The 14,665-nt window shown below is 43.5% G+C and overlaps 1 protein-coding gene across 1 annotated transcript in view; it reads left to right on the forward strand.

Moving 5' to 3' along the window:
* GMPPA (GDP-mannose pyrophosphorylase A) overlaps window positions 1–14,153 on the forward strand; it is a 54,344-nt gene extending 40,191 nt beyond the window's left edge. Inside the window, exon 14 of the transcript XR_009760558.1 lies at window positions 12,396–14,153. The gene's annotated coding sequence lies outside the window, so the exon portion shown is untranslated. The remainder of the gene's footprint in view (window positions 1–12,395) is intronic.
* Window positions 14,154–14,665: the final 512 nt, after the last annotated feature.

Genomic DNA, 14,665 nt, shown 5'->3' on the forward strand with positions numbered 1-14,665 from the left:
CACATATGGATCTCTACTTTCTCTTCAAGAGCTAATTTTTAAATTTTATTTCAAGTATTTATAACCCAGCCTTCATTTGAAGGTCTGAAGGCAGGATATACGATATATTGTAACTAAATGCACTATATACCACCTAACCCCCCACCCCCAATACTATCAGTGGTGGGGAATCTCAGGCTGGAGGCAGAATGCAGCTCTCCATACCTTTCTATCTGGCCCTCAGGACTTTTCCCATACCACACCCCCTATCCCCAGGCCACAGCACTCAATGGTCCTGCTTTGCATCCTCTGCTTTTGCCTGGCCGGAATGTGTACTTGAACTGTGATAAAAGCCCCCTGTTTGCCTGGATGGAGGATTAGAGAAGAGTGATGGTGGTGGGGCTGTGGCTGTATGTAGAAACCTCTTGATGTTTCCTGTACAAATGTAAGAGTCGCACTAGTTGCTCCATCTGCTATTGCCAATGGCCCTGTCCACCACTGGCAGGCGGCAGCCCTTCAGGCTGAAAAAAGTTCCCCATCCCTGCTTTAAATCATTATTACTGCTACATTCCAAATGGCAGCAGGAACTGCGTAAACACACACAGACAGCTCACCTACCTAAATAACTGCAAGAGCTTTAGAAAAATTAATAATTCAAAAAGCAAAGTCTTCTTTCAAGGCACCTGCCTAATCCCAGTTTGTGGCCATCACAGCCCATGTTCACTTCAGACCTGCACACTTGTTAAGCTTGTAGAGGTGTGTGTATGTGTGTTTTTCACACTGTTGGAGACACTGCATTTTATAAATGCAGAACCTAAGAGCCTAGGATTCACCCAAGGCTCCCAGAATGAGCTGGAATTCAAAGTCAAAGCACTTACTGGTTGAATGACTCTGCTCAGTGTCACATCAGATGTGCTGCAGGCCAGGTATAGGCTCAGCCCTTTGAGAATGAAGTTCTATCTTCTTATCTCATACTGAATTATAACTGATTAGGGCCTCATGCTTCCACATGTAGCCTCGGGATCTATGTTTTGTATTTCTGCAAAGCCATTCCTGTGTCCTGCTCTTGATACTTAATTGATTGCTCACTGGGAAAAGATGCATTAATTTTGACAAGTGGAAGAAAAGCATTGTAATGGGTCAGAGGTTCAAGTGATGAATGGGTGGAAACCAGTCCTAGGAATTTTCTTTCATTATAGCAAAGAACAGAGAAATCAAAATGGAGAAGGGCTGCAAAGCAGTTAATCCAATGTTTCTTCAGCTTTGTTCAGCAATCATTGTGCGGTTGTGGCCCATAGTTTGGAACCTCCAAGGACTGGCTGTTTGCCAATAAGATATCCAAAATGGTACATACTTTTCTGATCCCACAACATGCCCCCCTGCACTGGTGTCCCATGCTGGGCTGGGCTGGGGAGATTCCTTCATTTGAGAAACAACACAGTGGTCTATACAAATATATGTGGGGAAAATTCACACTGAAGACACTCTCCAGCAAGGACATCTGGTTTTCTACAGACATAAACTCCTTGATATGCTAATGAGAACTCGGGTTTTTGCAATTTTATTGATAAGAACACAAAGAGCCCATCTGGGCCAAATCAAAGGCCCATATAGTCCAGGAGCCTGTTCCCATGGTGGCCAACCAGATGTCTCTGGAAAGCCCACAGAACATGAGAGCAATGACCCTCTTCTGCACTTGGTTCCCCACTGACTGATATTCATTCAGAGACACGGTGCTTCTTCCTAAACATAGAATATAGCTATTATGACTAGTAGCCATTGATAGTTTTATCCTCCATGAATGATCTAATCTCCTTTGAAAGCGATCCAAGGGCCAAACTAGACTTGGTTGTAAAATGCATCTTTGCATTTAATGTATAGGTTCTTCTTCTTCTTCAATCCAAATAGCCTCAGCTGTTAGGGGGTTGATAATTATTGGGATCACCGAAGGGAAATCTAACCCTTTCCCCTGTTATGGTCTTGAAGAAAATTCTTTCTCCAAAGCTAGTAGTTGCATTAGGGAAAACTCCCATTTGTGGCAATGGAAGATTCGCCTCCAAAAGCAACACGAGCTTCAGAAGAGGGATTTTTCTCAGGACCAATGCAGGGAAGGGTTAAATCTTTCTCCACGCCTGCTGTGATCCTGAGAATTATCAGCCAACCTCATCTGATGCTATCTGCATTTTTTAAAACCTTGTGCCTTATATGTGGCACCCCTCACATGTCTTGTGGCAGCAAACTCCATAGCTGAACTACGCATTGTGTGAAGAAGTTCTTCTTTTTGTCAGTCTTGAATCTCCCACCACTCAGCTTCACTGGAAGAATTCAGGGTCTAATATTAGGAGAAAAAATAGCTGCTCTTTATCCACTTTCTCCACAACGTGCATAATTTTATAAACATCTGTCACATCCCTTCTTATTTGCCTTTTTTTATAAATGGAAAAAAGCCCCAAATGTTGTCAGCCTAGAGGAATTCCTCCATCCCTTTGATAATTTTGGTCACCCTTTTCTGTACCTTTTCCAGTTCTACAATATCATTTTTGAGGTGAAATAACCAGAACTGTACATAATATCCTAAGTGTGGTCGCACCATTGATTTGTATATTGACACTATGATACTGGTAGTTTTCTTTTCTACCTGTTCCTAATGATCCCTAGCATGAACTTCACCTTGTTGTGACATTGTCACTCCATGATCCCAAGATCTCTTTCCTGGTCCATCAGCACTAGACCAGTCAGGATATATGTGAAATTAAGGTTTTGAATATTAGGCTAGAAACTCTACAACTCTGTTGCTTCTCTCTCTAGCCTCACCTCACCCGTTACTTTCCTTAATAAACATTTGCTTATTTTATTGAGTGCTGAACCCATAATGCTGTATGATTAAGGGATGTTAAACAGAAGTGAGCTAACTAGCTCTTTCTGGGTGCATTGATTAGAATGTTAGCAAATCCTAAATATCTTTGTGAGGGTCTGGGGGCAAGTTTGGATCCTGGAAGAGATGGATTCCTAAGGGAGAGTCAGGCAGGGTTAGGGATATTCATGTTCCTAAACCCACAGTGGTAACGTGTCCTCTATTGAAGTGGTACAGGCTTGGCCCTCCCATTAGGCGGAGTGTGACAGCTGCCGGAGGACATGGATGCTGGGGAGCAGTCAGAAAGTGGCAGCAAGGTATTAAGAGGACAGGGCTGTGCGTGGATGCCAGGTGGCCTGCCCTGCACCCTCTGTTAGCATCCTGTCTTGTCACCAGTGTTGAAGGAAGATTCAGTTGCCAGCCTCATTAGCTTCTGTACTAGGAATGAGGGAGGGAATCATCTTGCCCTTCACTTCAAGCAGCAAAATATCTTGCATAGACCAGGCCTGAGATGGGGTAAATTCTTATAATCCAATAACGAAATCCTGGAATCATTCATGGAGGGCTGGACTACATTCAGCTGTTGACTTTGGTACCCTCCCCGATAAGGAACGTCTTCTGAGATCTTGCCCAACTGACAACCTAAATCGAATCTCCATGGCCTTTCCTATTGCCACTCTTTCCTTGTTGTCAGACCTTGCCAGCAACGCAGCTGTGATCTTGGTTGCAAAATGACATCAGAATTGATGCAAGTATGTTCAGATTTCTTAATTTATTCTCAGCACAAAATTTCTTGGCATGCAGTACACACAGCTCTGATCAGAGGGTACATCTTTATATGCAATCTCCTCCCGCAAGATATAGCGATGGCCACTAACTTGGATGGCTTTAAAAGGTGATTAGACATGTTCATGGAGGATAAGACTATCAATGGCTACTAGCCACAATGGCTAGGTTCTACCTCCACTGTTGGAGGCAACATTCCTCTGAATACCAGTTGCTGGGAATCACAAATTTGGAAAGTGCTGTTATACTCAGGTCCTGCTTGTGGGCTTCCATCAGGTTGGCCACAGTAATAACAAGATGCTGGACTAGATGGGCCTTTGCCCTGATCCAGCAGGGATGGCTCTGATTATGTTCTTGTTACAACAGTGAATCTCCTAGGGGGGGTTGAATAGTGGCCTGGGAAGAGGCAGAGCTAGACAGCCTTCAAAGTGACTCCAGGCTTACAGGCTTACATTACCCTGACTGGGCACACAATATATTGCACTCTTGTAGGATGCATACTACAGACAAGAGGTGCCTGTACATGGAAAGACAGACCAACAGGGAGACTCACAGAGACCCAATGTAAGAAAAAAAACAGTCCCCAAACAGGACATGGGAAAGAGGCTCTCCAGAGGAATTTTGGCATGCAGCTAGAGGTGAAATGAAACACTAGGGCTTGAAAGGACAAGTAAATTATAGAGTTGGGCAGCTGCCTCAGTGTGGTGGCCCCCTGGGAATGGGCCATACATGTGCCTGGGCATCTCTCACCTAAGCAGGTGCTGGATTAGTTTTGACAGAGACATGCTGCTTCTCTTGTTCACTTTGGCAGCTCCAAGACAGACAGCCTCATGGGGAAAAGAGTCCAGTTGTTTGTGTCTGGCTGAAATGTCTCTTTGCGAAGGGCACTTGGCCTTGATTTGGAGCCTGTGAATCACAGAAAGTCCTCCCCCCTTTCCACGACAACCTGCCCCTGTGCCTAGTCTCCCTCTCTGCTAAATGGTGAACAAAGTATTTGAATGTGCACATGGCATGTGGTGTGTGTGAACCCACAAGCATGCCTGGAGGAGTACTAATTTTTAATGGAAATACATTCAGCGTTTGGCTTTCCTTTTCAACTGCTGTGCTCCTTCTCCCTCCATCCTCAGAGCTACTAAGAGTCGGTGGTTGTAGATGCTGGTTAATCTGGGGCTCTTAATGGATATATAAAAGCAGGATCAATGTTCCCCTTCCAACCTAATCAGTTGAAGCATCCTTCAAAGCCTGACTCTGTTGGCAGTTCTGGCCTCTGCAGCCATGAGGTATCCTATGAGCTCCACCAGCTCTGCATTGTCAGGACACTGTTCAAGACAGTCTTTTGGTCCGAACAGAAGGGCCTTGGCCCTTTATCCTTGATGGCTCCATCTGTAGATTCTGCCCCATTGCCCCCGGGCTAAAGAGGAAAGTTGGAGCCTTTGATCTGCAAAAGTCCCAGGGAGGATTTGCTCAGCACTGTGGTTCCATTACTGCCCAGGGAAATAGCATTTTTCAGGGCACAAATTCACATCCCCATAGCAGTTTTACTTTTGCAAATTAGAACACTATTTCTAACATTTCTTATAGTCTGTACACACACAAACACACAAATGTGATAGAAGGAAGGCAAATCTCTGAATCCATCGGCTGCAAAAAAGAAAAGGAAATTTAGCATAGTGCTAATGGTTCAATAAGGGAGTACAGCTGAAGAGTCTGAAGCAATAGGCGTGATCTACCCCAGGTTTGCAGAGTTTGACAACTCTATAGGTGCTTAAAATAGACACTCCTGCAACCCCATCCTCTGCTGGTCTCGGAGATCCAACTCAATTACAAGGAAAATGTAACCTTTGAATGTGCTATCTTTGTAGCAAACCATCCAAATCTAGCACGACTGTGTGATTTTGGCTGTAACCCTACACACACGTACTGGGGAGTAATTCCCGTTGAACTCACTTCTGAGTAGACATGCATAGGGTTGCACCGTAAGTGGGTTTGGTGCGTATGGGTGTATCTGCACTAAAGATTTCGGGTGTGTACAGACGTACCTAGCTGAAGTGATGATCTCTTTGTAGAAAATACACCCTGTTTTGTTTAGATTAATGTACATTCTCTCTCTCCCAGATAGTTTATTTTTATTTTTTAAAAATATTTATATGCTCCTTTTCTGAGCAAAGCCCATCTAAAACGGCTTGCAACCATAAAAACCAAAAGTACAAAAACCAGTATTTCTAAAACAAGAAATAAAACAGATTGGCAAAGATAAAACAGATTCAGAACTCTAACAACATAATATTTCAGCCTCCATCCAGCAAGCAGGATAAAGAATTACACAGGGAAGTCCAATTGAAACGAATGAGTCTAAGGCCTTCCAAAAAGCCTAAAGTGTAGCTGCCCACTGCAGCTCTACTACGAAGGAGTTCTAAAGATGTGGAGCCACTACAGAAAAGATCCCCTCTCTCATGGTCACCCATCCTTCTCACAGAACTAGGAGGTAGAGACACCAAGAGGGTCTCCAGCTGAGATCTCAGTGTGTGAGCAGGATGGTACAGGTGTGGGCAGATGTTTGGGGCCCAAACTGTTTAGGGCTTTATAGTTTAAAACTAGCTCTTAAAATTGTTTTCAGAAATGCACAGAAAGCCAGTGTAGTTGGTGTAATACAGGTATTATTGAAGCAGGCCACTGTATACCCATCAGGACCCTGGTGCCCACATTTTGAAGTTTCCAGGCCATCTTTAAAGGCAGTCCCATGTAGAGCACAGTACAGTAGTCTCATCCAGCCTTTCCCAATCTTTGGGTCCCCAGATGTTATTTATTTATTTATTAGACTTATTCGTCGCTTATCTGATGTTGCTGGACTACAATTCCATCATTCCTGACCATTGGCCGTGTTGGCTGGGGCTGATGGGAATTGTAGTCCAACAACATCTGGGGACCCAAAGGTTGGGAAAGTCTGGTCTAGTCTGGACATGACCAGCGCAGGGATCACTGTGGCTAGGCCTGCTCTCTCCAGAAAGGACTGCCATTGGTGTACCAGCCAAAACTGATAAAATGAAATCCTTGTATGATGCCGCTTGAGCTTCCCCAGGTAGGAGCATTCCCACACTGCAGACTTGCTTTTTAAGGGGAGTGCTACTCCATCCAGCACCAACTGTACAACTCCATCCAGAGGCAGGGATCTCCTAACCACTATCTTGCCTTGATTTAATCTCAGCTTATTTGCCTTCACCCATCTCAGAATTGCCTCCAGGTACCTGCTCAGGGTTGCAGCAGCCTCCCTGATATCAGAATATGGAAAAGATAGAGCTGTGTGTCATCAGTATACTGGTGACATTGCAACCCTAACCTTTAGAGGACTTCCCCCAACAGTTTCATGTAGATGTTAAAAAGGGGGGGGGACAATATAGAGCCATGTAGCACCCCATAAACCAAAGGCCATGGGGCAGAGAAAGAATCCCCTGTTGCCAGTGAGTGTAGACAATACTGAGCTAGATGGACCAATGGTCTGACTCAGTATAAGGCAAATTCCTTGGTTCTTACATGTTCCTATGACCAGGAGAACTAACAGGATTGCACCAGTACCCCTGGTTATTCTCTGGTGTAAGACATCCACCAGGGTATCAAGGCAATTTTTGTCACATACCTAGGTCTGGAGCTGAACTGAAATTAATATCAATAATCAGCATCAGTTGGGAGACAATACCTTGCCCCTAAACTGGCAAATTCTATATGTTCATATGTTTGCGGTAGATGTGCCTACACGCCGTGTTGATTGTCTAGAAACTGGTCACATCACTAACCCATATCTCCAGTCCTCTATGAAGCAGCTTTTCTGCGTGAGTGGATAATTTTCCACTTGATTTTACTACCATTATGATCCTAAGTCATGGGACACTACCTATACATGCCACTCCCAAAAGCATGTGCATGATTTTAAATGTATGGGTATGTTACTGTCTTGTGAAATCGTGGAATTTATTATTTCAACCATTTTTACTCTACTCTGTGTCTGAAAAGGCTCCCATAGCGGCTTATAAACAACTGCAGTAAAACAGACCTCAGGCTTACAATCCAACAGACATAACACATAAGGAAGAAGGGATGGGGAGGCAGGAGGGAAAAAAGCAAGCTCATTCATCAGTTCTTAAAGTCACAGTTTTGTTATAAAAACCAGGTGAGATGGAATGGCTACCACTAAATGAAAGTGGAGGGAGAGACAAAAAGCTCCTCTCTCAGCAGAGACAACAAAATAGTCCTTCTCCTCTGTAGCCTGATAATATGAAAAAGCAGTATATAAGTGCTTTAGGTTAAATTTGACAATGTGGCATTCATGAAGGCTTCATTGGTTTTCATAAAGAGAACAAAAGGTTCTCTCTCCTCCTCTAACCAGCTGCCCATTCATCTCCTCCATCATTTCTTCTCCAGCGTAGCCTTTCTTTGCTAGTGACTCTGACCGTGCCGTGGAGATGAATGGTTCAAGCCATCTGCTCTTTTGAAAGACCTTGCAATGACTGGCATGAATGGGTCTTCCTTGCTGACTGAACATGATTGGGAGGACTTGGCATTGTGATGTTTTCTAACAACAGCGAAGCCACTGCACCAGCTTCTGAAGCACAGGGCCCTGCCTGTCATATTCTGTTGCACCTAAGGGAATTGGATGGATGGAATCTCTCTCTCTCTCTCTCTCTCTCTCTCTCACACACACACACACACACATACACACACACACACAAACACGCGCACGTGCACGTGCACGCACACACACGCACACACTAATAAATATAAAAAGATTCACTAATAGGCAAAAAACCATGCGGTTTAAGAATGTATCTATTGCCAAGAGATATTTCTATCAAACTTTAAAAAGCAGGGAAACTGGGCAGCTATAGTGAATGCACCAGGGGAGCAGGAGACCTGACCTCCTCTCTGAGATACTGTACTGCCCTACAAATTTGTCAAAATGCCAACACAATTTGGATTGGTCTTTCACAGTCCAATCCACTTCCTGTGTAGCTGGAAGAATTTGGTAACGTGCCTCTGAGCATATGGTGAGTGGTGGCAACATCTGCCATCTGCAAAGATGGAGAATTACATTTTTGTATGTTTGTTGGTGTTCTTTGCTTCTTTTCTGTGTTAGTTTCCACAGAGAATCTAACCTAGAAAATTATATTTCTCTCATTCATCGTAGAAATCTGTGTCAAATTTATTTTTATTGATTTCAAATCCTTTTTATTGGTCAATGTCATATGATGGTGAAGATAGCCTTTTTTATTTCAAACTGGAGGTTATGCTCTATTTCAATTTTGGGGGCATTAACAGTTGAATCTGAAACTGCAGTTTGATGTAAATCAGACGGATTACAATTTGTTGCTACTTCAGCAATGACTCTACCTGATGGGGAAAAAAAACTTGGCCTGTCCAAGATGCATGTTTTCAGCCTGCTATGGTTAAACCACTTCATTTAAGGAAAGGTGGGCACGGTCAATTAAAAACATAGAGCACACCTAGAATTTTGCTAGAATATATTTCACCTCCCACTGTTTTATCTTGTGCAAACTGAGACACTCCTCATGTCCATTGGAAACTATTCTGCAGAACAGTCAGTGCCATTATTCCACAATTATTTTTTGAGTTCTTGGACCTTTTTTTTTTAGTTTTGCAAAGTGTTGCTGTACTTCACATATTCACAGAAACAGAAGCAAAAGAAAATGATTTACTATAGGAAACTTTACTAAAATTGAAAAGTAAATCAAACATATTTAAAGTGACTATCTGAACAATATCAACTGTTTTTTACTTTTAATATAGTTGCTTCCTCCTTGCTAAAAGAAGATCAGCACAGCACATGTTTTGTTTCTGTTATTTGGGCTGACTGCAGGTGTTGCCACCATTCACCATATGCTCAGAGGCACACGTTGCCAAATTCTTCCAAACTACACAGGAAGTGGATTGGACTGTGAAAGACCAACCCAAATTGTGTTTGCATTTTGACAAATTTGTAGGGCAGTCCAATATCTCAGAAAGGAGGTCAGGTCTCCTGCTCCCCTGGTGCATTCACTATAGCTGCCCAATTTCCCTGCTTTTTAATGTTTGATAGAAATATCTGTGGGCTATAGGTACATTCTTAAACCACAAAGTTTTTTGCCTATTAGTGAATTTCCCTGCTTTTGAGTCTGGGAGATAAGAAATGAGATCCTGTGCAAGTTTGCTGAGAATGGATTGATCATTTGCATGCTTATTGAGTTCAGTGCGATTTACTCCCCTGCACAAACTTGCAGAGAATGGATTGATCATTTGCATGCTTATTGAGTTCAGTGCGATTTACTCCCCTGCAATCATGCTTAGGATAGGTGAAACTGACCGCAGGGGATGGGGAGGGCTGAAGGGGGAGGAGGGGGAGGAGGAGGGTAGATTTGACCATTTGCATGTTGATTGAGTTCAGTGGGATTTATTCCTGTGCAATCATGCTAAAGATAGGTAAAACTGACCATGGGGAGGGAAGTCTGGAGTGGGTAGGGGAGGAAGAAGAAGGAACGGGAGGAGAGGAAGAAGGGAGGAGGAAGGGAGAGGAGAGGGGAAGGAGGGGAAATGCAGGTATGATCATTTGCATGCTTGTTGAGTTAAATGGGATTTACTCCCGTGCAATTGTGATTGAAAATGAATTGGACTGCCTTCAAGTCGATCCCAACTTATGGCGACCCTATGAATAGGATTTTCATGGTAAGCAGTATTCAGAGATGGTTGACCATTGCCTTCCTCTGAGGATGAGAGGCAGTGACTGGCCCAAGGTCACCCAGTGAGCTTCATGGCTGTGTGGGGATTTGAACCCTGGCCTCCCAGGTTGTAGTCCTAGGATAGGTAAAACTGACTATGGGGGAAATGGGGAGGGAGGGGATTAGAAGGGGATGGGGAGGGGAAGGGAGGGGTGAAGGAAAGGAGAGGGAAGGAGCAAGAGGAACGGGATAAGAGGGCAGGTTTGATCATTTGCATGCTTTTTGAGTTCACTGGGATTTACTCCTGTGCAATCATGCTTAGGATAGGTAAAACTGACCTGGGGGAGGGGGGGAGGAGGAGGGCAGGAAGAGGAGGGGAGGGGGAGGGGATGAGTTTTGGTGTGTGCACTGGGCAGAGAGGAAGCCCCTTTCCAAAAGGAAAACATTGTGAACAGTATCATTCTTTTTCAGGGTTCCCTCCACCTTGTTATTTTACAGCAGGCACATGTAGCCTCCCAAATCCACATCAGACTGTTATTCAGAGCTTGAAAAAGTTACTTTTTTGAACTACAACTCCCATCAGCCCAATCCAGTGGCCATACTGGCTGGGGCTGATGGGAGTTGTAGTTCAAAAAAGTAACTTTTCCAAGCTCTGCTGTTATTTCACTGTAGGCAGTCATGTCTTCTCCCAAAGAATCCTGGGAAGTGTAGTTAGTGAGAGTTGCTAGGAGATGCCCTGTTCCACTCACAGAGCTTCAATCAGAGCGGCTGACTGTTAAACCACTCTGGCAACTAGAACTCTGTCAGTGGAATGGGAGTCTTCTCTCAGCACCCTTCACAAGTTACACTTCCCAGAATTCTCTGGGGGAAGCCATGACTATCTCATGTGAAATCAAAGTCTGGTGCAGGTGTGGCCCCCTGATTACGCAAGCCCAGCAGCTGGGAGTCTGGCTTTTAGAATACTGACAGTTGGTTCTTACTGAGCATGCCAGACATTATCACTGAGTTCAAGCCAAAATTTCTTAAATTAATTAAAAATGAGCCAGGCATTTTTAAAACTTTTAAACTGCAGAAGATGAGGGTCAGAGTATGGGGCAAGGTCAGTACAGTAGGGCCCCGCTTTGCAGCATTCCACTGATACAGCGGTTGTCAATTGCAGAAAGGCCCCACTCCTATGGCACTTGTTCTACTTTTACAGTGTTTTTCGGGCATCGGGTGCCATTTTAGACAATGTTAGTCAATGCGTTCCACTTTACGGCGGATTTCGCTTTACGGCAGCGGTCTAGAACAGAACCTGCCATATCAGCAGAGCCCTACTGTAACAGGATTACAGGTACTCTGTGAACATGGCTGATTTTTAATGAATTTCAACAGATTATGAGAACTCTGACAGAAAAAAAAGTCCAAAAGGGGTCTGGTTTTTCTCTCTTTTTACACTTTGAACTCTCGATTCACTCTGACTGTTTTGTGTATCACCAGGAAAATTTAGAGGGTTGTTAAGCAAGCATTTCTGAGTTCAGGACTAAAAGTTTTGTAAGGTTTTGTTTTGAAATGAGCTTATGGGAAGGATCAGAATGGCATGGCGGGTATTTTCAATTTAACATTTTGGAATGCGAAAAATCTTGTGGCTGTATAATAAAGCTCCCTGAAATTTGCATAGTTAGCCCTGCTGTTCAGATAAGTTAATATACTCTTTGATCCTATGGAAATATGGCTAATTTTCATAAGTTGCAAAGGCTTTAGGGAGGACAAGAGCAAGAATAAAGCTGGCTTTAATACTTCAGTCAAATCATTTTTTGCCATTTTGATTTTGCAAAAGCATAGATTAGGACAACATGTTTTTCTTTCTCAACTTTTGTTTTCACCCTAATTACGGACAATGCACTTAATGATGTTGCTGCAGCTATACCAGGCTGACTTCTCTGAGTTCAGTGGAAGCTTGCTGCTTCTATGCTACCTGGTCTGCCTCAGCTAGGGGTGAGATGGAAACGTTCGGACTGCTAAAATACTTCACAGGAAAGGAGGGGGAACAAGCCGGTGGTTCTGATCCTGACCTGTGCTTTCTCTTACAGACTCATCCCATGGAAAATCCACGCACTGGAAAGGAAAGCTTTGATGTATATTTTTTTACATCTGTGACACACACTAAATTCAAAAGAAGACAGCAATCCTAGCAGTAGTTACTGAGAAGGAAGTCCAATTGAACTCAGTGGGGCTTCTGAATAAGCATGTTTAGAGTAGAGCTTTAAATGCTGTACACACCAGTACGTCCCTTTTCTGCAAAGCTCTCAAATGCTGCCCTGTGAACTAAGACTACAACTGCCTATACCACCTCTTTCATTTTACCACACAGTAACTATCAAGCTACCCATGTGCCTGCCTCAATTTTCGCTCTAGCTTGGCTTGATACCTGTTCCTTGTTTCAAGAAATGGTTCTCTTAAAAAATAAAAATAAACTATGTTTTAAAACTAAATAAAGAACTGTTTCTTGAATGAAGGAACAGGTAGTCAGCCAAGAGACTCTTCCACCCCTTCCCTCTCTCACACACTTAAAAACATAAGAGAAACACTGCTGACCAGGCCAAAGGCCTATTTAATACAACATACTGTTCCCACAGTGGCCAACCAGATGCCTTTGGAAAGCCCACAAGCAGAACTTGTCTCTGCTGGAGACTGTAATTTAAAACAACTTGCTCAAACTGTGAGCTAAGAGAAAGGGGACCTCTGTATAAAGGAGGCATGTTCCTCAATACACTGCTGAAGTTCAACTCCCCTCAACCCCAGCCAGCATGGCCGGTGGTCATAGACATTGGGGACTGTAATCCAACAATATCTGGGCCTCAGGTTCCCCATCCGTGGTATAAAAATGAACATAACAAGACTAACTCTTCTGAGCCAGCGCAGTATGCAGTCTCCACCAGAAGAAACCATAAACAGCACAGGCTGCAAATATCCAGTCTTCTGAGTAGGGCTGGCCCAAGACATTTTGCTGAAGAGCAAGATGATGCCACCACCTTTCCATGTATAGAAACAGACTCAACTGCAGTTGAATCTTATTTTGGTACCAGCAACAGGAGAGAGTCCTCCACTACTGTACCTGAGGGCAGTAGGTTAGTAATGAGGGAACAAGAAAGGCCACATGGCTCAGTCATACAGCTCTGTCCTCCAACAGAAAGATACAGCTAGGTGAGGGTCAGGAGAAGCAAACAAGAACCTGCCGCTGCTGCTCCCAGCACCTACTGCCTGAAGTGATTGTCTCACTTTCCTTAATTGTAGGGCCCACATTTTTTCTGATAATAAATGATACAAGAATCTTGAAGTTTAGGGATGCCTTATGAAGTTCATGAGCACAGGGCCAAACAGAGGGGAAGGGGGCCCAGGAGGGCCTTTTGGTCTGGGCCTCATGCTCAAAGGAGGACTTTTCTGGCATTTGATAAGTTTTGCAACTTATTTGTTATGTACATCAGACCAAAATGTGACACACACTCTCAGAGCTGCAAATTTAAGCAAATAAGAGATGTGATTTGGTAAAATACTTTTGTGTTGTTAACTGATATATAGGGTTGTATCCTACAAAGTTGCCCTGTTAGTGCAAGGCCTTCTGTTTGTGCAGTGGGACTTCCTCCTTCTCTCCCCCGTGCACCCTCTCCCCATCCCAAATCTCCAGAGGGTTGAGGGAAAAGCCAGAACAGGTTGGGTGGACACAGGGAGAAAAGAGCAGAGAAATCTTTGTGCTAATGGAATGACTTCGTTAGATGCAACCCATTGATTTTGTCATACTAATGAGTTAAAATGTTCATAAATACTAATAAAAATATATTGATTCTCATGACACAAGATTAGAACATGGTGAACGTGTCTTCTCAGATCGGCTGATTATATAAATAAACTACTCACTTTTTTTTTGGTTCCTTATTTTGTTTTGGGGAGTCTTTTTTTTAATGGCCAGAGGGCCTCAAAAGCTGTAAGTGGCCCAGACTTCTCTGGACCTCTGAGAATACCTGCCTGAGCATCCTACCAAACACCTGATAAAATCTGTATCATCTCTATGCTTTTGGTTACACTTTTGGGTTACACCGTATCCTGTATGTCTTTCTAACCACGTGCAGGATTGTAGCCTTTATTAACTCATTTATATTGCTGGCCTTCATAACTTTCAGGGTCTTTTTAGGCTTTCAGTTTTTACCATGAAAAAACACAGAATGTTTCCCATTTGTTGTATTTTTTCTTCTTTCCGGCTTGTACAAGACCCTGGAAGCTTTACACCAAAGGGTGGCTTATAGATCCATTAAATCAGGAGTGGGAAACTTTCTTCAGCCGAAGGGCCACATTTCATCATGGG

This window comes from Rhineura floridana, chromosome 2 (assembly GCF_030035675.1).
Source record: "Rhineura floridana isolate rRhiFlo1 chromosome 2, rRhiFlo1.hap2, whole genome shotgun sequence".
Classification (NCBI taxonomy): domain Eukaryota; kingdom Metazoa; phylum Chordata; class Lepidosauria; order Squamata; family Rhineuridae; genus Rhineura; species Rhineura floridana.